The sequence below is a fragment of the Neofelis nebulosa genome, chromosome 12 (assembly GCF_028018385.1).
Source record: "Neofelis nebulosa isolate mNeoNeb1 chromosome 12, mNeoNeb1.pri, whole genome shotgun sequence".
Taxonomy (NCBI): Eukaryota; Metazoa; Chordata; class Mammalia; order Carnivora; family Felidae; genus Neofelis; species Neofelis nebulosa.
In genome coordinates, this window is record NC_080793.1 from 33230622 (window position 1) to 33254546 (window position 23925).

A 23925-nucleotide genomic window follows, 5' to 3' on the forward strand; every position below is an offset into this window, starting at 1 on the left:
CAAATAGGACTTCCCAATGTACAGATCTGAAATAGCACATTCTGGCTTCACTGATGCTAAATTTTGTGAACCCCCAAATATAGAGTTGAACAGGCAAGCTTCATCTAGAACTGCTAACATTTCCATTTCCTCCAATAGAGCAGAGAAGTGGAAGTTCTCATCATTGGAAGGTCTTCTACAGCACAGATAAAAATTACCTTCCCTCAGTTTCTCCTAGATATCCTGGCTATAGCCTCCAGGGCCACACACAACCAACCCAATCCCTCTTCCTCTTGGTAGAGTTTCAGAGTCTGGATGGAAGCTCTCCAATCTTCTTTCTGTCTTTCCGTTGCCACCTAGTCATCCCCAGATTATTCCACCCTTGTATCTATGGCTGATTTCAACCCTTTGCCTTTTATTTTTGGTGTGCAGCTGGGTCATAAGGGAGTTATGAAAGAAGTATCAACTATTGTCAGAGCCATTACTGGGCATTTGTGCTGATCTTCACCCTACTCTTTGGTAAACCCTACCAGGTGCCAGACACATTTGAACAGAACTCATAGGCGATTTAGGAAATCCTTGAAAAACCTGCCTACTGGGTAACAAGATGTTTACCTGTAATTACCTCAGAGCAAAGGTTAAGCACTTTGGAATATTGAAGACATTTTAAAAGATTATTTTCAAAATTTGCAAGAGGGGAAAATATGAGAACATCTGTTCTTTAAAATCAGTATAAAATATTCATGCACAAATAACTTAAAAATACTGAGTAGCAAATCTATTTGGAGTTATTTGGGTATGTGAGTTCAGAAAGTCTCCGCTGGGAAGAGAGAATTTTCCCTAAGAGTTCCTTCCTAAATCTTTTTATCTTACAATTTTCTTTATAATACTACACCTTTCCTCAGGGATTATTGCCATGATATTTAAATAGGGGTTTTTTTTTATAATAAGGGTTTTTAAAAATAGATCTTTCTTGGCAAGTGAGAGAACTTCTTTTGGAACTGTTCTAGTCTCTGAGATAAACATTATGTAAAGGAGTGTTTATACCGTGAACCCAGAGATTCACCTGAAGCACTATCATGCCCTCTACAGATCAGCTTCACATTTATGAATTTTGTTCTAACACCAAATGTGGGAAGGCCTTCGGAAGGCCCCTGGCTCTTGAACATTTTGCATCATTTCCAATGCCTGTGTTACTCTCCATGTAAGGACTCTTGTTAGAGTCTACTAATCTTGACATGATCTTGGTGACTTTTTGGTAAGGTCAGAACAGAATTCTCTTAGATACTAAAAGATCTCCAGTCCTTTTTTATGTGCAATTCTATTTGACAGTGTTTGGACTGGATTCTACTGAAGGATAAACTATGGACCTGACCCGCTTTAGAAAATTTATGATGCCCAAATAAGATTGCCAGATTTAGGGGAAAAAAATATCCAGTTTGATTTTAATTTCAGATCAACAACAAAATTTTCAGCAAATATGTCCCAAATACCGTATTTCATCTGGCATCCCTATGCCCAAACTCGGTGTCAATGGCTTATGTTAATTTTCCCTAACAAACTGTAGAAATATTTCCATTGTGTGGTAGAATAAAAACTCCAACTATTTTTTAAATCCCTATTAAAGACATAACAAATCCTTTCAAAAAAAAAAAAAAAGGAGCATGTGCCAATTGAGGCATATGGCTAGTCTCACCCAATGTATGTGCTTCACACGGAATTGGAATCTGGGCCTCTACTCATTTGTTAAGAGTTCATAATTGGGGGAAACTACAAATGAGCTCAAAACAAAACAAAACAAAAAAGATGAAAATGGAAGGAAATGATCTCAGCACCCAAAGAATGGTGAAGAGTTCAGAGATCTTGTGTCTTGCCACCATTTCCCCCATAGCACTGTGTCCAACACACAATAAATACTTGTACAATAATGTATAGATGAATGAATGAATGAATGAATGAGTGAGTGAGTGAGTGAATGAATGAATCATGGTCAAAGTCTCTTTCTCAAGCCACTGCTACAAGATACCTAAAGACCTTTCAGATCTCAGAATTGTATTAGTCTCCAATATGAAAGACTAAGCTTTAAAATGTGTGGCTGTGTGAGTGAATGAGTTTTAATAAGAGACTCTGCTTCTTACCTGAGATAAAATAGATAAAATAGATTGAAGTTTGAATGAGAAATCACATAACTGTTTCCAGTAGAGGAAGCACTACTTATGATGAAATAGTTTCAGAAATATTGACCACCGCCACCACTACCACCACCACCCTGACCCATAATTTCCTATTGAAGAGGGACACTCTGTGTTGAAAGGTTGAAGTGCACAGTAGAAGGCCAAGGATCAGCGAATCTTAACAGAACAAGTGGAGCAAAGTGAAGGGGGATGGGATGGGATGAGATGGACTAGGACAGACAGAATAGAACTGGGACCCCTGTACTGAATAATGATAAAAATGTCAAATGCCAAGATTTTATTTATGTTCAGATGACATCTTAAAGGCATGGTTTGTCTTCTGTCTCTCAAACATAAGAACTTTGCAATCAAGTGTTATAGGTACTTTTGAGAGATCTACTAAAGTACTGACCAGAAATTTTGTTGCAAGTAATTGGGCATCAGGATGGATGTTATTTAAGCAACTAAATGGAGATCCGTGTAACATTCTTATGCAAAGCCTGTGAAACCAAAGATGTTTTAAGTTTTAATCACTTCAGCTGAGCATGCACCAAAGTTGGTCTCTTTCCTACTATTCTTTGATCCTTGAATTTGTGATCACTTAAAAAATTTGATCTATATCTGATCAATTTCATGAGAGAAAACACCAGCCAGAAAAATGCAAGTAACCAATACACATTTCTTTCTGTAAGGGGGGGATTATTTCCATAAAAAAGAACCATAATCCCTTTTTTCCATGATTCAGATAGATAAAGGTTTTATTTTTATCATATAAATGCACATTTTCATAGACTTTTATTGTTGTTTTGTTTACCAAAATTCACTTTGCAGCTTCATCAACAAAAAATTCAATGTGGAGATTTTATTTTCCAAAGTTGATTGAAGCAAATATGGATAGTGAATGGTCTCCAATTCTATATATTAGGTTTTAAGGATGTATTTTCTGTACTGCACTGAGCAGAAAACAGCTATTATGTAAAGCCATTTAAAGAAGCAAACAAGCTTTTGTAATCTGTTCTTCAGCAGTAAGTTCTTCAGCAATACACATATAGTTGCCTCAATAAAATGAGCCACTGCTTTTATTTGATTTGAAATTTTATTTGAAAATGAAAAATGCAAATTTTTAACTTAAAGGAGTATGTTGAGCAGGTCAATCTGGTCAACATAAAGAATTGAATTGTATTGTATTTGCTTGAAGATGTAGTACTGTCCATTCTTACCCAAAAATGTACATGAGGTAATATAACCCAAAACACATGTGCAAGTATAATTAAAAATACTGAGAAGGGACAACCTTTTAGATATTTGAAGTCAACTGATATTTCTCCTGAAGTTTGGGGGTTTGTTGGGTTTTTTGGTTTTGCTTTGTTTTTACTAAAACACACAGCTTTTTCAAGCATACTTCACACATTGTGATGTCAGTACCTGTCATGGACTGAACGTTTGAGTCTCTCAAAGATTCATATGTTGAGGGACACTTGGGTGGCTCAGTTGGTTGAGCGCCTGACTTCAGCTCAGGTCATGATCTCACAGTTTGTGGGTTCGAGTCCCATATCAGGCTCTGTGCTGATAGCTCAGAGCCTGGAGTCTGCTTTGGATCCTGTGTCTCCTTCTCTCTCTGCTCCTCCCCCACTCACTCTCTGTCTCTCTCTCTCTCTCTCTCTTTCAAAACTAAACATTTAAAAAAGTGTTTTTTAATTCATATGTTGAAATCCTAATCTCCAATGTGATGGTATTTGGAGATGCAGTCTCTGGGAGGTGATTAGGTCATGAGGGTGGATCCTCATAAGCAGGATACTACCATTATAAAAGAGACCCCTGAGAGCTCCCCACCTATTATTGAATAAAAATGAAAGTTAACGTGCCAAGACAACATTTTAAAGGATTTAAAAAAATGTTAATGTTTATTAATTTTTGAGAGACAGAGAGTGAGCAGGGGAGGGGCAGAGAGAGAGGGAGACACAGAATTGGAAGCAGGCTTCAGGCTCTGAGCTGTCAGCACAGACCCCAATGTGGGGCTCAAACTCACAAACGGCGAGATCATGACCTGAGCTGAGGTCGGATGCTTAACCAACTGAGCCATTCAGGCGCCCCTTAAAGCATTTTAAGGTGCTTTGCTTTTCCCCACATCAGATTTGTCCTTTTCAGCCAGAAGGCCATTGCCTTGTGGAGAATAAGACTGTTAAAGCTGCAATGCAGAGAGAAAAGATGTTAGTTCAAACTTTAACTTCCAAATTAGGATCTGTGAGAATCAAGAATTTCATTTTCAAAAGCCAAGTTTTGGGTGGAGAAGAAAAACGTACGGGCCTCAAAGAGCCTAAACTTAGAGGGCTCAGTTTTTTTGTGTTTGTTTTGTTTTTGTTTTTGTTTAGAGGTTTCAGTTTTTAGTGTTCACCATTACCCATTGAGCAGGTAGAATGCAGGACATGAGTACAAATAGCAAATGACGTGGCCTTTCTGGTAGCTCTGAGTCCTCCACTAGAGCTCAGGGAAACATGGTCCTTCCCTCTGAAGGACACGCAGGCATGGAGAGCTGGAAGGGGCGGTACAGGGCTTCCTCCAGTCCTCTCTGCCTACTTTCACATCGACTCTACTGTAGTTGACCTTGGGGCTCGAAATACCTACAGGGCCATTTTCTCCTGGAATCCCTGATGATGACTTGCCCACCCCACTGTTTTAGGCTCTCTCACCCCTGATTTGTAATTAAATAATATTAATTAACTAATTTAAGTATGTGTGTATTTTTTAAATGCACGAAGCCTAAGTGTACAGTTGAATGGTTTTTCACATCTAGACAGATCAGGAAGCACCCCAGAATCCCTCCTAGTCCCCCTCCCAACCAATAATGCCCCCTTCCCAAAGGTGACCAGTATTCTGTCTTCTGTCACCAGAGATTAGTTTTGACTGTTTTTGAACTTAATACAGTATGCATCCTTTTGTGTCTGGTTCCTTTCACTCAATATTATGTGTATTTTATTCCTCTACATGGTCACCTATAGCTGTAGTTTATTCATTTTCATTATTGAAGAGTATTGCATTGAATCAATGTCACAATTTCTCTCTCTCTCTTTTTTTTTTTTTTTGTTCAACTGATGATGGATATTTGAGTGTTTTATGGGTTTGAGCTACTACAAATAGCAGTGCTGTGAACATCCCTGATCGTATTTTCTGACTCCCACATTCACACACTTCTGTTGGATTTATACCTAAGAGTAAAATTGCTACTGGGTCATAAGCTATGTGTATATTCAGCTGTAGTACTTGCTGATAAGCAGTTTTCCAAAGTAGTTGTATTTGCTTGCACCCTAGGAAATTGTAATCTTTGCAGGTCAAAGCTGAATATCAGTAATTTCAAAGGCTCAACCTCCAGTTTACACCTCTCTCAGCAATGTATGAGAGGTCCAGTGTTCCACATCCTCCCCAACATGTGCTATTATCAGTGTTTTAGATTAGCCATTTTAGTGAGTGTAGTGTTATCTCTTTTTAATTTTAATTTCCACTTTCATGATGACTAATGATCCTAAGCCCTTTTTCATATTTTTATTGGGCCATTTACATATCTTCTCTTTTGGAGTTCTGTTCAAGGTTTCTTGCATTTTTATTTATTTATTTTTAATTTTTTTTTTTAGAGAGACAGAGAGAGAGCACATGAGCCAGGGAGAGGGGCAGAGGGAGTGAGAGAGACGGAATCCCAAGCAGGCTCCATGCTCAATGCAGAAACACAAGGCTCAATCCCAGGACCCTGGGATCATGACCTGAGCCAAAATCAAGAGTTAGACACTCAACTGACTGAGTCACCCACGTGCCCCTAGGTGTCTTGCATTTTTAAAAGATTGGATTGCCTCTTTTTTGATTGCCTGTGTATGTTGCTTTTATATTCTGGACACAAGTTCATTGTCAATACATGTATTGCAATGTCTTCTCCCATTTAGTGGTTTGCTTTTCACGTTCTTCTTTTTTTAAAAATGTTTGTTTATGTTTAAGAGAGCACAGGCAGGGGAAGGGCAGAAAGAGGGGGACAGAGGATCCAAAGCAGACTCTGTACTGACAGCAGCAAGCCCAATGTGGGGCTTGAACTCACAAACTGGGAGATTATGACCTGAGCTGAAGTTGGATGCTCAACCGACTAAGCCACCCAGGCACCCCTCACTTTCTTAATTCTTAATAGTATATTTGATGAACAGAAGTTCTTAGTTTTCATATAGTCCAATTTTGTAAGATTTTCTTTTTGTTTAGTGCTGCTTTCATCCTAATATTTAATAACTCTTTGTCTACTCCAAAGTCATTAATATAATGTATGTTATACTTCTAGAAGCTTTATAATTTTAACATTTGTAGCTATAATCCACTTGGAGGTGATTTTTGTGTAAGGTGTGAAGTGGGTGACAAGATTCAGATTTCTTCCATATGAATATCCTATTGATACAGAGTCATGTATTGAAGACAATTTTTTTCTTATTGTACCCAGTGTCCCCTTTTTCATAAACCAGGTGACTGGACAAGTGTTGGTCTATATCTGGATTTTCTATTCTGTACCACTGGTTCCTTTATGTGTCTTTTACCAATATTACTCTTGCAATTACTATAGCTTTAGCTGGAAATGTAAGCCTTCCAATTTCATTCTTCAAGACTACATTAGGTATTCTTAGGTATTCTCTGTGCTCTGTGTCTCCATATAAATTTTGGGAGCAGCTTGTTAATTTCCATACACACACACACACACACACACACACACATCTGCTGACATTTTGATTAGGCTTATAATAATCTATAAACTAATTTGACAAGAAGTGATAATATTGAGTCTCCTAATCCATGAGTGAGGAAGAGGCCTCCACCTGTTTAGTTCCTCTTATGAAGCAGCAAATGCTTCAAGAGAAAAAGCAATGTCAAATGGCAGCCTCATCTCAATGAGCCTTCCTTGTTTCAAGGACCTTGACACTCCAAATCCTGGTTCCTTGGTAGCTCATCAACAACTTTAAACAGTTATTTTCTCCTACTTGTTCTTGAAAGGGGATTGTTCTGATACAAGCTTGTCCATCAAAGTGAAAGTGAGCATAAAATGGGAAAGAGAAGTGGCATAAGGCAGGAGTCAGCTATCCCCCAAAACTGAGTTCAAATCCAGGTTCTGAGGCTCTATTTGTGAACTTAACAAGCCTCAGTTTCTTTTACAAATATCGGATTAAAGACAGAGGCAGGAGATGATGGGGTGTATTCAGGGAATGGCTATTCTTCTGGAAGAAGGATACGTACAGGAAGAGAAGACTAACCGTGCAGGGAGAGATCCATGTGATATTGGCAGTTGTTCTGTGAGCTCACCACACACCAGGCACTGTGCTACTACACACGACTGTCCTTATGTCACAGATAATAAACTAAGGATGAAAGAGTAACTTGTCCCAATCCAAACAATTATCACCCATCAGTGATGGAGCCTGTTTCCATCCAGGCAAGCCTGACTCGGGGCATCTGCTTCTACCCAGAGATGAACAATGAATCTTGGAGTTTAAACTTTCTCCTACATTCACTGGAGAGCTTTCAGATTTCTTTAAGGTCAAAATGATATATGACTTAGGAAGATCCTTCTGGTCATGCTTGAAAGGTGAATAAATCTCTCAACATCGATTTTATATTTGGATTTCTATGCCGTTGTCTTGTATTCTTTAAAGCAAAAGAAAAAAAAACAAAAAATAAAATGCCTGCAATTTATTAAGTCACGTATCTAAAGAGACCACCACCCAACTTGTTGTAAATGTTATCCGTTTTCTTGGTTTTCTATTTCTGTCTTGAACTTCTGGATTCATAATTCCTATGAAACAAAAGTACATCTTAGGAAATGGGTAGATGTGCTGTGTTATATCTTCTCTCTATATTTGGGCTCCTTTCTGACCTATTTCCACATGTTTAAGACTGCTGCTCTTGTTAGCTATATTGTTTTCATGTTATTATTACTTTTAATTGCTTTAAAAAATCTCTCAATGGCAAAATCTTGTCAATACTTCTATGCATGTCTTCTGCTGGCATGGGGGACTTTAGATGCTATCGATATTTTTAATAAATTAATTTAATTTCTCTGGTTGTGGAAATAGTGTGCATTTTTTAGCTCATTTTTATGTGAACATCATCTTTTTTGAGATTAATTCTTAATCTATTATTAGCTTTTTCTTTTTCCTTGTTGTCATCTTATCCCATTTGTTCTTTTCATTAAAACCTCGTCGTTGTCTGCCTGTTGGCAGAGACATTCTAGCTTTGCATATTCTAAGTAGGTGATATTATCTAGTGTTGTTTCTTACAGACTTAAATACTGCATAAATTTGTCACCTCTAAGCAACTGGGCCAATATTGTTGTCTTTTTATTTTCTAGATTCCTACTGTGTTAGTGTCTTAGTCAGTTCAGGCGACTATAAGAAATTACCACAGACCAGGTGGCTTACACAGCAAACATTTCCTTCTCACAGTTCTGGAGGCTGGGAAGTCCAAGATCAAGTGCCATCAGATCTGGTGTCTGGTGAGGGCCCACTTCCTGGTTTGCAGATGGGTGTCTTCTCATTGTACTTCCACCTGGCAGAGAGCAGAGAGAGAAGCATGCTCTGTCCCATCTCTTCTCCTAAGGACACTAATCCCATTCATGAAGGTAGAGTCTCTCACATTACCTCCCAACACTACCACACTGGGGGTTAGGACTTCAACATATGCATTGGGGTGGGGGTGGGGGGACAAATATTCAGTCCATGATGCCTAGGCCTGATGTTGAAATGGTCTCTTGACTCACAAAGATGATTTGATTGGATGCTACTTAATTGGCTGGCTTCTGGAGATATTTACCAGGCCTGTGAATTTAATGGCTTGGTTGCCTATTGGGTCTATTATTAAAGTGATTTTTTAAATCAGTTGATAGGATTTTCAACACGATTTCATGCATCCTAAAATTACAGCAATAATAATAACAGCAATAGTAATAAATGTGAGTATTTATTATGTGTCCAACCCTGTGCTAAATACTCTTCATACATCATCTCATTTAATCCTCCTGAAATAAGTATCACTGACCCCCTTAACACAGCGTAACACCAAGCCAGACACTAAGTGGCAGAGCGTGATTCAAACTCAGGTCTTTCTGACTCCAAAGTCTGTGTGCTCTGTTCTATTTAGCATTAGCACCATATGACCCAGGCTGCTTTTCAATAATGATGACAATTTGCTTGAACTCCCCCTCTCTGATCTTTGGCTTTGTTAGTGGCTTTCTGCCCATTGTCTTGCCGTATAAAACCGTTCAGCATTTCTTTCAAGCATATAAAATAAAAACCTAGTGAGAATGTTATGGCAAGAATGGAGATAATTCAGAGTTTCAGGTCACATCAACATTCAAATTCTATTTTAAAGTCCATGCCATGATTGACTTCCTCCGGGCTAAAATCTTTTCTGAAATTTTTCTATATAGGTACTCCGTGTTGGGCATGGAGGCTCCCAGAGATTCAGTTAACCATACAGGGAAAGTTCTAGGCCTTGTTTTCTGGAAACTTGTGTTGCACCTCTGGACGCAAAAGACAATATGGCAAGCACCTGGAGTGGCGCATGCGCCCCAACCCTGGGCTTGCACCACAAGGGAGCGCACACAGGAGCTCCGAGAACAGGTGCATGAAGACAGCACGAACGGAGTCACCAGTCACCCAGCACGAATGGGCCACACCACGTATGCGCCCATACATTGTCTGCCCCTCTGGTCCTGGGCAGCCGCCACCAGCCCCAGCCTGGACCCCTGCACAGAAAAGCCTCTTCGGCCCCTCTTCGGCCCCTCTTGGGCCCCTCTTTGTCGCACTGGCTCCGCCTATGGTCGCTAAAATCCCATCCTTCTAGTAGGTCATCCTTCCAGCCTGTCAGTTTGATTATGAATTTGTGTAATCCAGTATTTCAGACAGGACTCCCACTTTTGTTTCATCTTGTAAACTGTAGAACACATTTTCAACATTTTCACAGGGATTTTACTTAGAACATTCAATAGGTCCAAAGATAGAGTTTAGAAGCATAGAAAAATCCTCCTTACAGGTTTATCCTGAGTAATTAACAGGTTATGGATTCATTTATGCTTTTAAAAAAAAAGGCTCCACAAGAAAACACTGATTTCCTACCTCAGAACCCCTCAGGTATCTCTCCTCTGGGGGCCTCTGAAGGGAACCATTAAGCAATATTGAGGCATATCTGGGTCTTCTTGGCATGAGACCATCCACTAGCCAAAATGTTGCTCACATTTTAATACTCCCCCTTCTTCTGGCACTTAGCATAGCTAGAAACAGCCTTTGTATTTCTTTTTCTCATCGTTTTTGCAAATCTCAGATTAAGTAGGGTTTTATCCTCCACAACTCATCCTTCTAAGTCTCTGTCATTTCTTATTTTCAGCTCCGTTTCTAAGCTTCTGCTTCCATCTGTGTTCCAAAGCTTTTTATAATGTGTGTTCACCAGAGAGACCCCGGGGCAGTTATATCGATTTCTTTAGATGATATAAGAAAAGTTCAGGCAAAAAGAATCACTATCTACTGATCTTTAGCCTTTGCTTCTTGGGTCTTTCCCCCCCATTTCTGTCTCTGTCTCTGACTCTCTCTCTCTCTCTCTCTCTCTCTCTCTCTCTCTCTCTCACCAACTCTGCTTGGATCACTGTTACCACCATCACTCCTGGTACTCCTGGCTCTTGCAGCTGAAGGGCAAAGCATTCCTCTTTCCCCTTAATGGAAAAGAGACGCCAGCCTTCTTTCAACTCCTCACCTCACCAGGCTCCTTCCTGCCTCAGGGCCTTTGCATGTTCTGCCTCTGTTGGGAACACTCTGCCCTCCCTCTCCACCCACTCACACATTTCCCTACTACAGCCTGACTCCTCATCTGTCTCCTCTCCTCTCCTATCCTTCAGGTCTCTGCTTTCAGGCCACTTCCTCAGAGGGGCTTTTCTGACCAGGCCTCCTCTCCCCGGGTCAAAATTACATCTTCTATGTCACTCTCAAGCATACCACCCTGTTCTTCTCCCTCACACCATCTATCACGCTTCCAATTATAGGCATAGTTGTGTTTGTTCCCCACATACCCTGCTCTCCACTTCGTATCTGAGCCCCATGGAGGCGGGGGCTTATTTGTCATTATAACCAGACACCAACCCCAAGGCATGAAAGAGCACACGATCAATATTTAACTGGATGAGTGAATGAACCACCAAATGCTGAATATTTTAGCAACATTTTCCTAGAAGGCAGGAGAAAAACAACAAATTTAAAGATGCAGTACCTGAGGAGTTTAAAGAATACTCTCTCTTAATGGAACTGACCATTTGAGCCCAATTAGCTTCGGTGGGTTATCACATGGAAGAAGCTAGTGCTTGGGTAACCTACCCCAGTTTGCTCAGGGCTGGCTTGGCGTTAGCACCAGAAGTCTCACATCTCAGGAAACTTTCCTGTCCCAGCCAGTCCAGGATGGTTGATGGCCCCACCTAGCACAGCCCTTGTCTTAACCCCTCCTGGAATAAAAGAATACGTTTTCCTGAATGTCTTCTTTTAGAACCAAGATGGATTAGTTTTTGTGGACTTTCTAGCTGTGCAAAAATCTTCTCTTTAAATGCGATGATATATTTTGGCTGGAAACCTGACCTGGGACTGGGCTTTTATTTTGGTTGGTGTTTCACCAGGGTGTATATACTCAGGGACCATGCGTTCTGCTTTCTCCTAGAGTGGCTGATGCTAAATATGGCATATTTTTTGTTAAATTGAGCCGTACAGGATAACGTTTTTCTTCTTCCATAAGTTGTTAAGATCTTTTCTTTCCACACGGACTTCAGGAATTTTTGGCCACTAATTATCTGGGTGCACCTTTATTTGGTTTCTTTTTGCAGATTTTCTTGAGTTGTTTCTACAATAGTTCTTTGGGAACAGTGTTGTAAGAATTTTTCTTTGTTTTCTTCCTATTTCCCTCCTATTTCCTCTTTCACTTCCTTCAAATGTACCTATACCTTGGGGAACATTCCTCTTCTGCCTATCCTCAGGACCGTCTCTTGTTTTAAAGCCCAGCTTATGGAGTTTCTTGGCTCTGGTGGTCTTTATGCTCTTTTCTGTGAACCTAATTCCTTTTTCTTCTTGTTGGCTGGTAATGATTTCCAGTTTGCTGGTTATTGTCTCTAGTGTTCTTTTTATAATTCCTTGAAGCTTATAACTATAAAAAGGGGTTGATCCAAAATCTTCCTGTTTCTAAATCTCTGAGACATGTTCTGTGAGCCATTTCTTTTCTCTATCCTTCCATCCGCTTCCATTTTATTCCATCTTATAACAGTAACTACTAATAATACCATTTGAAGGTGTCTTCTTTCCTTTAGTGACGTTTTTTTTCTTCTTTCCTGAATTAATTTATTAACTCCTCTACTATTTTCTTTCTTTGGGGGTTTGCCTGCCTTGTAACTCAGTGGCCCTTGTGACTGCCCCTATCTAGTTTATTCTAACCTATCTTTCCAGTTTTGCTGTAGAGAGTTGATTACTGAGGCAGAGTCCATAACAACACCACCAGCCACCAGGGGCTATCTCCTCTGGATTTTAGACATAAGGGTTCAGAAGCATCCTCGCCCTTGGGAAGCCAGACCAGTAAGGTGACATGACGTGATATGATAGACAGAGTCTATCCAGGACTTAGAAGAAAAAAACCCTATGAGTGGTTATCTGAAAATAAGTAAATTAAGAGCTATGTGTGATAAGGTACAAAAGAGAAGCACTTGGCTACCCAAAGAACTGTCTCCAGCTCATGAATAATCAAAGCAATATGGAAATCTTAATAACCAAAATAACCTGCAGCCACAACAGACTCAGAGGTTTGGTGAGGCCACAGGATTCCTCCATAAAACATGCCCGGCACTATTTTCATTGACTTCAAGACACAGATACATGCTCAGGAAACCTTCAATAACGGAACCGTATCGGAAGGACGCAATAGTAGCCCTCGGCTAATGCTGACCTAGCCTCCCTCCCTCCCTCACCCACCCCTTACTCCCCCTTCCCTACAGTGTCTGCATTCTCTTGGTCTCTCCTGTTCAACTACCCAGAGCAGGTACCATCTGACAGGACTGGATGATCGGCATCCAAGTAGGCGTTTCTCTGTTAGGCAGCCTTTAGCTCCAGCTGGTCCAATCAAAACAGCAGAATTTGTTCTGCTCAAAGCATAAAGCTTTGTAAGCCATAAAAAATTGCTAAGAGGCTACTTTTCTTGGAAGGGAACTACATAACTGGCACCTTGGAAGCTGTGTAAGGAAAAATGAGAATTTGAGCAGCTGATAAAACAAACAAGCAAACCAATTCTGACCAAGTTAGTTAAAGAGGAGTTGGAAGAGGCCTTCCGAATTTTTCCTATAACACTGCTGCCTTTTGTCTCCACGCCTTTTGCTCTGATGCATGAGGTTGAATTAGAAAGTCAATCTGTGACTATGCTTCCATTACGAAAATGGCTAGTTCATTGGCTTTGATTTAGTTATCTATTACTTGAAATATCATTGGCTTCTTCGGCCATCTTTTTGTATCCAAATCCTACTTATCCTTGTAGGCCCAGCCCAAACGCCAGTCCACCGTGAACCTCCCTGGAGTCCCCCAGCTCACCGTGCTCCCCATTTACCACTACCCTAATCACTGCCCACACTGTATTGTGGGTCTTCTCCTACATGGTTATTCTCAACTCTCGACCATGAGCCTCATTTTTGGACCCTCTCCCCACTTCCCCAACATCTGCTGGCATCACCTCTAGAACTGAGTAGGACCTTATGGCAGGCAGAATAGCAATTCATAGGTTACCTATTTGGCTAAAGGGAACTGGAGTTTCAGGTGCCATTAAGGTTCTAATCAGCTGGCCTGGAGATCAGAAGATTATCCTGGGGGGCCCCGACTAATCACATGACTCCTTAAAGGTAGAAGAAGAGGCAGAAGAGAGGGTTGGAGTGATGTGATGTGACTCAACCGGCCAGAGGTTTTGAAATGGAGGAAGGGGCAATGAGCCGAGAAATGCAGGCAGCCCCTAGACTGGAAAAGTCAAGAAAACAGATTCTCCCCTTAAGAGTCCAGAAAGAACACAGCTTTTCCAACAGCTTGATCTTAGCCCAGTGAGACCTGTGTCTGACTCTTGACCTACAGCACCATAAAACAATAGATATGTGTTATTTTAAGCATCCCAGTTTGTGGTGATTTGTTACCACAGCCATAGAAGACAAATACGAAGCTCCATAAATATTTGTTTAATTAACCAATGGTAGTCATTTTTTATCATTTTTTATTTCTAAACCAGAATTAAATCAACTCAAACTTCACAGGATCTCACATTCAGAATATTTTTCTTTGTTTATGGAGATGAGCGAAATATAAATCTTTCTTTTTATTGAAACACACATTCAGGGGCACCTGGGTGGCTCAGTCGGTTAGCATCCGACTTTGGCTCAGGTCATGATCTCACGGCTCGTGAGTTCGAGCCCCACATTGAACTCACTGCTGTCAGTGCAGAGCCCACTTCAGATCCTCTCTCTCTCTCTCTCTCTCTCTCTCTCTCTCTCTCTCTCTCTCTCCCCTTCCTTGCTCACACTCTCTCAAAATAAAATTTAAAAACACATTCAAAACAATATATATATTTTAGATGTTTAAGAAAGGAGGAAAGCCGTTTATAATTCACCAAGATGCAACTGCTTTCATTATCTCTTCCTTTTCCATCCCTGATCATAGGTACATGTGATTTTATGCTGAAATAATAGCAATCATAGCCAGAATATAATTGTATATTCTTTTACATTTTGTACTTTATAATAAATATATTTAATAGTTTGGTGTGGCCCTCATAGTTGTGATTATAATCATTGCCTTGTATTGCATTAAGTTGGGGTGCCAGAATTTACTTCCATTCCTATTCGGTGGATCATTGGGTTGTTTCCGGTATTTTTTTCCTTACACTCAGAGAAAATATTGGAGTTAAATTTTGTCTTCATTTAACCTTTGTTTCGGTTGAGTTATCTGCACAGCCGACTTCCCCAGTGGAGACAATGAAAAGAAAGGGTCACAGTGGTCGTGATGTCTGTCGATGAGTATCACTACAGAGACTCCAGACATTGACCAGTTTCACAACTATTTTAGTCAGCATTTGGGGCTTATCGTAGCTGTGTATACTATGACCACATGGATCGCTAGTCAGGATTCACACTCATTTGCTATTTCATTTGTTATGTTTTTATGGAGCAAAATACACTTATGGCTTTTCTTCATTTACCTATATTATTTTCTATGTTATTTTTACCTATGATTATTTTACCTATGATTACTTTCTTATAAATATTATTTTCTTATAAATATTCTTTTCTTCATTTACCTATATTATTTTACCTATGATTATTTTCTTATAAATAACACTTTAGAAAATGCAGTTCTTAACTTTCTGTCAAAGGTACCTACCTATGCTTGGTCATCTGGTTTGCTTTTTAATTTTATCTGTGGAGGGTTGGATTTATTGTTTGTGTCATTTGTTTAGGAAGCCAAACCAAAACAAAACCCTAACAATGACAAAATGAAACAACTATGTTATCTGAACTCTGTAAAGCAGGTTAGGCAATTCAAAATAAATGGGAACATTTGAAGTAGAGTATTATATGAATAGCCTGTTATGCTGGCTTTCAATTTTGATCTGATAACTTATATAATTTATAACATTAATAGCAATTTATCATTTTTGGCAAAATTCCCGTAGCTTATTTAATTTTTTTTTATCTCCCAACAAAGCTATAATTTGAAAATGAGCAAAAACCTTAAAATTAAATCAATTCAGAAAGAAAAACAACCTCTACTTCTGTCCTACAATGTTTTTTTCTGATTATAAAAATAGTGTATGTTTATTTTACAAAAATTAAAAATGACAGAAAGGAATTCAAAAATAAATAAATTTCAACTTTGATCTCTCATCCAGAAATAACTCCTGCTGCGCTGAGGTGTATTCTCTTTCAGTCTTTTTGCCAAGCGTGTGTGTGACTGTATAAAATTTTAATAAATTCTTGATTATACTATTTTGCATCATATTATTTTATGACCTGACTCTTTTTCTGGTAAGCATTTTCCTGTATCATTAAATACTTTTGAACCAACCATATAACTGAATTACATTATCTCCGTGGGCTAAGTACGCTCTACCTTAGAAGCAGTTTGAATTCCTGAAGGAAGTGCTCACATTCCTTAGTGAAAGATAAGTCCAAGTTTTCTGCCCCTGGTCCTAAGATCGAGTTCACGGAGTCTGCGGGGAGCAGCTCACAACAGAAACAGTCACCTTGTGCGGAAAACCAGAGCTCTGCCTGTGGCCGCTCTACATGGCACATCCCCATCCACCTCCTAAAAGTCCTGGCACACTGTGTTCCAAGGCGCTACTTATTTTTAGAAGATGTTTTCCTCTTGTTTCTGCAGCTGTTTTTAATCACAAGCTTTGAGTACTCCATCCCAAAGAAACCCTGGCAGAGACAAAGGTGTAAAGAAGGAAAGGACAGGACGCTTGTCAAAGCCATCTTACACACCATATTTACGGAAAGGGAACTTATCCACGGAGAATGGCACATTTGTTACTTCATTGTGACAAAAAAGCAGAGGATACATGGCCAGACAGACATGGTTTGAGTCCCCACACAGCCCCTGAATTGCCATCTGGGTGACCTGAGGGAAACTCCTTAGCTGGACTTTAATTTCCTCCCCTGTTTAATGATAAATACACCACTAAATTATAAGAGCTAGATAATCAGGTAAATCTGCTTTGTAAATTATAAAGACTATTTCTATACCTTAATTAGAGAGGGAGAAGGAACTTCTGCGGCATCCTTCTTATGCCTCTGCTTTTTATTAATTATGCGTTCACAAGTTATCAACAATAAAACAAACCAACCTGTATACCTAAATGCCTATAAGGATATGAGATCATTCAGAAGGAATCAGACTTTTGAGTAAAATGATGCGAAGAGCGGTCATAAATCCCCAAATTTCAGTGGCCTCCCTCAATAAAAGTTGTGTGGCTCATGAGAACATCCAACACCAATTGTTGGTAGTTGCTGTGCAGTTTTCCAGGGATCCAGGCTCCTTCCACATTGTGGCTCTGTCCTCACCCTCTGGGGCTTCTGGATCCCCTGCCTTCAGCCAGCAGATGAGGAAAATGAAAGGAGGGAGAAGGCACACACCCACGTCTCAATCACCACAACCAGAAAGTGCCATTCATCATTCCAGTCACAGTCCAGGGGCAAGAATCCAGGTCAGAGCACACTTTGATGCAAAAGGAGCTGGGAAATACAGTCTAGGTTTGGTGGGGGGCTAGCCAGCCTTCCACATATATTAATATAATTAACAGAAGGAAACGTATGCCAAGAATAGATGCTCAGATTGAGCATTACCTAGAGTTCTGGGCTGAAAGTGAATGATAGGTTCTCTTTACGATCCCTTACAGTCTTGTGCACAGCACACTCTTACACACTTATAAAGTGTATAGTCTCATGGCATACTGAATGGCTTGTTTACAGGGGTCTTCAGAAGACTACGTGTGTTCCTGTGTTTATTCGCTGATTCTTCATTCATTCAGAATGCATTAGTCAAGCACATACTGTGAGCAAGGAACCTATACCCATGAAAAGTGACACATTAGAGGCCTGAGGCAAGCTCAAGCAAAGAGCTATCCCCAAATACCTCTGTTCCATTTGAGCACTAACACCAACAAATTCTGAAATCAGGCTGCTGACTCAGATCTGGCCTCTGCCTCTGATAGCTGTGTGGCCTTGAGCAAGTTACCTAGCCTGTCTGGGCTTCTGCTTTCTTATCTGTAAGACGAGGATGAATGAAGGGGTGCCCGGAACATAGCAAGGGCCCCACACGTGCTAGCTCTATGACCCCCATCACCACATCTCCTCAATCCACCCCACTCTGTCCACCTATAATAACCCTGCTGGAATGTGCAGTTTGGGGAATTGGGCAAAGAATTTGTTATTCAAATAAATAACTTTTCCTGAACGCACGAGCTGTGAAATCTGCCAGTGAGGATGTGAGAAGTGTGATTATTTTGATGATGGGAAATTGGAAAGAGAATGTTCTAAATCACGGCTTGCCAATCCTTTTCATACAAATATAATATTAATAGGTATCATTTATTAAATACCCACTTCTGTGAAAAATGCAAAAGTGGGTCTTTGTGTATTCCCTTCCATGTAATCCCCACAGCAACCCCATGAAATAGGTGTTATTATCACTTTACAGAATGAACAGCAGTAACAATGAAGATGAGGATCAGAGGGGCTTGTGATTTGCCCAAAACCACACAGCAGGTAAATACTAGAGTGGAGGTCTGAGCCTAGGGTGGTCTGTTCCACCCAGGACAGCTCCAGGTCTGTTCTCTGCCTACAAGACATACTGCTTTCCGGGTTCTTTTAATTAAAGGGGGTCTTTCTTGGGCATAGCAAGAAAGAATCACAATATTCTCACGACACTCTACTGTTTTCAAATTCCGTGCTGTCTTTTGATCCTCATATCACCCTGTGAAATAAGTAGGGCAGGGATTACTACCTGCCTTGGACACTGAGGAGAAACTGAGACTCAGGAAGTCCCCTCCATGTTGTGTGAGTGACTAACTATAATAGCAAGCATTTCCTGGACACTAGCTACCTACATGTCTGCTATGGTGAGAGGTATTTTGTGTACATTTCTCCTTTAGTGCCCTTAAAAACTCCATGAAATGAGTACCTTTATTATCTCCATTATGCACATGCAAGGGAGTGGCACTTAAATATTAGAATCCTGTGCCAGTCAACTGGTGTGCAATGAAGAAGTCAAAATTCAACACGATCCCAAGCTAAAGAGACTGAGATGTACTGTCTCCCATGCCCTTTGTCTGGAAAAACAAAGCAACACAAAACAAAACAAAACAAAACAAAAACAAATACACTTCTCCATTCAATAAGTATTTCCTGAGCACCTACTCTGTGACATGCAGCCGTCCCCAGGCAGACTAGGGCTCTGTTTTCATGGGGTGACAGCTTAGTAGGAAAAAACAAATAATGAACAAGGAAACAAATTGGCAAATAATATACTTCCTGATAGAAATGGCTCTGGGGAGGACATAAAACTGGCTAAAGGAGTAGAGGATGACGGGGTGGCTAGTTTAGACAAGGCGGTGACATGTGGCCAGATGCCTGAATGTTAATAAGCATCCAGCATGCAGTCACAAACATTCATGCAGCCTTCTGGGGAAAGGCTACCCAGTCTGAGGAAGCAGTGAATGTATTATTGGCTTTGAAGTGTTTAAAGAAGAGTATGAAAGCCACAGTGACCATACATGATAGGTAACAATAGAATAACAGTAGTGATGACAATAAGGGGAGTGAGAATCATAGAAAAGTATGGCCGGGGTGCCTGGGTGGGTCAGTCGGTTAAGTGTCCAACTTTGGCTCAGGTCATGATCTTACGGTCCATGAGTTCGAGCCCCCACGTGGGGCTCTGTGCTGTCGGTTTAGAGCCTGGAGCCTGCTTCAGATTCTGTCTCCCTCTCTCTCTGCCCCTTCCCTGTGCTCACTCTCTCTCTCTTAAAAATAAATAAACATTAAAAATAAAAAGGTATGGCCAGTTGTCACTTGGAAATGTAGATGCAAACATCCTAAATTATGAATATTAAAAAATCAAATCCAAGTGTATATTAAAGAATAAATTGCGTCCAAGGAGAACTGACCTAAGGGGCAAAGGACAATTCAACATTAGAGAAATTCATCCTATAATTTGCCACAGAAATAAAGTAATATTAATTATCTCAATAAATACAGAAGTATTCAATAAAATTTAGCATTCAGCATTAATTTAAAATCTTAGTAAGTCAGGGGACACCTGGGTGGCTCAGTCGGTTGGGCGTCCTACTTTGGTTCAGGTCATGGTCTCATGGTTCATGGGTTCGAGCCCTGCGTTGGGCTCTGTGCTGTCAGTTTAGAGCCTGGAGCCTGCTTCAGATTTTGTGTCTCCCTCTCTCTGCCCCTCCCCCACTCACACTCTGTCTCTCTCTCTTTCAAGAATAAACATTAAGAAAATTTTAAATCTCAGTAAGTCAGGAATTGGAATGCAAGTTCATCAACAGAAAAAAGGATACCTATCAGGATTCATCAGCAGTTAAATGCTTAGTGATGGGATCTAGAAGCATCCCCACTAAAGATGAACGCAAAACAGAACTGATTGCTGTCATCGATACTAGTCATTATTGCTGTGAAGTCAACAAGGCAAGGAAAATAGAGACTTAAAACTTGGAAAGGAAAAAAAATAATAACTTTCACTTTTTGCAGATAATATGACTGCCCACCTGAAAAACCAGCAGAAAACTATCAGAACTAATAAGAATGTTCCAAACCATGGAAAGACTCATTTATATATTTAATCCAATAGTATTAACTGAATAATAACTTTTAAAGAATTCAATTTATACAAAAAAACCATAAAATTCCTAGAAAACAAAAATAATTTTCAGCATGCAAGATCTATTTGAAGATAAAGTAACATGAAAATCTAAATAAATGAAGTAATAAACCTGGTTAGGAGGTCTTAGTATTGAGAATGTCCCCCACATTTGTCCATCAGTGCAATTCCAGTCTAAATTCAACAGCATTTTTTATTCAGGTCTTATCCTACCGGATGTCAAAACACACTGTAAGCTATTGTAATTAAAATGGTCTAGTATTGGTGAAGATACTGACAAATAGATCAATAGGACAGAATAATAAACCCAGCAACAAACTCAAGTATATATGAAAATTATGTATACGATTGAGGTGATAGTTCAAATTAGTAGAGAAACAATGTATTAATCCACAAATGTAGCCACCAGTTGGCTACTCATTTGGGGAAAAAATTAAATGACACACTTAGATAAAAGATTACTACCCAAAACATATAGAGTTTCTAACAAAGCAAAAAGAAAAACGCAACTCAATTGTAAAAATTTGTAAAGAAAATAAATAGGCAATTCACAGAAAATTAATAATTCACGCCCAATTAATAATCATGCAGAGCTGCATTAGTCAAGGAAAAGAGAATTATTTGACCAAAAGTAAGAAGATAGATTAGTTGGCGAAAATGTGGAGAAATAGACATTCTCATATGTGCTATGTATATGAACTGATGAAACCAATTGATGAAGGCCTGTTGAGAACATCCATCAAAATTTCAAATGCACATATCAATTGAGACAGCTATTCCCCTCCTAGGGCTCTTTCCAAAAAAAAAAAAAAAAGTTGTTTGTGTGCCCCACACAGCTCATTGTTCAAATTTATGTAATGGATCCAAGAGTGCTCATCACAGGATTGTACGCGGTAGCAAAAAACTAAAACCTAATTTACTGTTAATAAGGAGAGGAATAGCTAAGTAAATTATGGTAGTATATCCATTTCTCAGAAAGCAGAGTGCATTAGAGATATGGTAACAGGAAGATCTCCAAAATATATTACTTTGTGGGAAAAGCAAGCAGCAAAATGATATGTGATTAATACGCCTACGGGTGTAAATGCATCAAGAGGGGAGAGGGGTGTGTGCCACACTTCCTCTGGGGGTGGGGGAGTGGGGAAAGGAGAGTTTGACTCTTTTTATATATCACATCTGTCATTTGGCTCTTTTACCAAAAAAAAAAAATGGAATGATTGTATCATTTGAGTAATGTCTGGAAACATGCATTAGGTATCATCACTATCTCTGTGTGGTAGGAAGACAGGACAAAAAGGAAGGAAGAGCAATGAATTGCTGATTCTCATCTCTCAGGGTTTAGGGTCCCTGGCCTTGAGATTCGGGCCTGGGGAAGGGAAGAAAGGCAGGAATGGGTACAAATAGTGTAGAGAGGGCTCAGATGGAAGGTACCCACCTTTTGGGTCACTCTGTATCCCCCCTGGTGCTGGGTGATCCTGCTCTGGTGTCACTGGCCAACAGGCAATCCATTGCACAGTCAGCTTCCCATCTCAGCCATCTCAGACATCTCCATCTTTCATCACTCTGACAAGGGACTTCAAGATGTCTTCCTATCATTACGACATTGGCCAGCACATCCTCTTTATATATACTTCAGAGATTTTAAATAAGCAAGGGACTAAGGTGTCTGGTCCAGCTTTCTCAGAGCAAGTGCCTTCCTCAGATACTTTGCGTGACTGAACACTTTCACCCACAACCCCATCCACACCAGCACAAATGGAAAATAGTTTATACTACAACCTCAATACATGACAGCCCATAAATCAGCCCTTACATAATTACAAGGCTGTGGGAATCAATACCTAAGACCCCAAAATAAAATTCAGAATTACAATGTCACTATAATCATTATTGCTTATTAAAATAATTACCAGGCATAACATTTTGCAGTTATCAAGTACTTCCAATTTATTATTTAAAGGATCTTTACAATAACTCTGTGAGTTGTACAAGACAGTGATTATTTTCCCATTTCATAAGTTAGGAAACAGGCCCAGAAAGGGGATGTGATTGCCCAAAATCTCATCACTACTAAGATACAGGCTTTCTGACTCTAAAATATGTGCTGTAATGGGGTGCCTGCATGGCTCAGTTGGTTGAGCACCAACTCTCGATTTTGGCTCAGGTCACCATCCTAGGGTCATGGGATCGAGCCCCACATGGGGCTCTGTGCTGAGCGTGGAGCCTGCTTAAGGTTGTCTTTCTCTCTACCTCTGCCCCTCTCTCACACTTACTCTCTTTCTCTCTACAGTAAAATAAATAAACAAAAAATAATAATAAAATATATGCTTTTTCTACATAAGTCCAGCTCCTTCCAAAATACCCAGTACCGTCACATTTATTCGAGATCTAACCTAGGAAGTTTAATGCTCAGGAGTACTGTCCTTACCCCAGAAGTGAGGAAACCCGAGGCCCCTGCACCAGCCCCTAGAGTAGCTCTCTTAGGGTCCTTGCCCTGGGGTTCATCCTTTAGTCCAGAGGCCCTCACCTCAGAACATGGTTCCTGATCTGACTCATTGGCTTTCTTGGCCCCTAGCAGACTAGAAATAGGGAATCTGAGTGGTGGGAGTGGGGGCAGGAGGAACCTTTGAGACACAAGCTGTGCTATTCTCATTGTTTTTACTCAAACATGAATCTTTGTTCTACGATGCAAATTGTGAGACGTTGGTGCCAATCTGTTCTGAACAAAAGAATTTGGGTCTGAAAAAAACAAAATTTGAGATGGGAAGTCTGGCTTTTCTAGTTGCTCTTTTGAGCATCTGCCTCTCCCCACACCCCCCACATTGGATCGCTCCCAAAGGTAGACGTGAACTTTGAGGAAAACTTCTTGGGCTGCTTACCAGTTGCAGAAGTCAAGGAGGATACAGAATGCCATTTGTCAAGGTGACTAAAATAAACATCCTTACGATGCTTAGCAAGTTGAAACAGCAATCCTAAGGGCCTTCCCTCAACACCTCAAAGATCTTAGGGTCCTTGGTTTCAATGGATATTTATCAAAGCCTGACCTTCTGCTTCTTCTAAATGGAGTTGTCCATTGCCCCTATTGTCACATTATTATATTAATGACAGTATTGCAACTATATATTTATTTAGCTACTAATTATTTAACTAAAGTGTGCTTTTGCCATGTTATCTTCTAATATTCAGCCATATACCAAAAAAAAAAAAGATAAATGGACCAAATTCTTATTCTGCTGACCTACATTGAATATCATAAGCATCTGTACATGTTGATATATAGATTTTCTAATCATTTCAATAGCTGTATAATATTTCATTCATGG

General features: G+C 39.9%; 1 long non-coding RNA gene across 2 annotated transcripts; it reads right to left on the reverse strand.

The window, feature by feature from the left end:
- Nucleotides 1-7852: 7852 nt before the first annotated feature.
- Nucleotides 7853-16493, reverse strand: LOC131491610 (uncharacterized). Of its 2 annotated transcripts, none has more exons than XR_009251545.1 (3): nt 16322-16493; nt 8610-8714; nt 7853-7962 (listed from the first exon to the last, which is right to left on the reverse strand). It is a non-coding gene; the product is annotated as an uncharacterized LOC131491610 (long non-coding RNA). The 2 variants fall into 2 exon arrangements; XR_009251544.1 differs by having other exon boundaries at nt 7876-7962; nt 8588-8714.
- Nucleotides 16494-23925: the final 7432 nt, after the last annotated feature.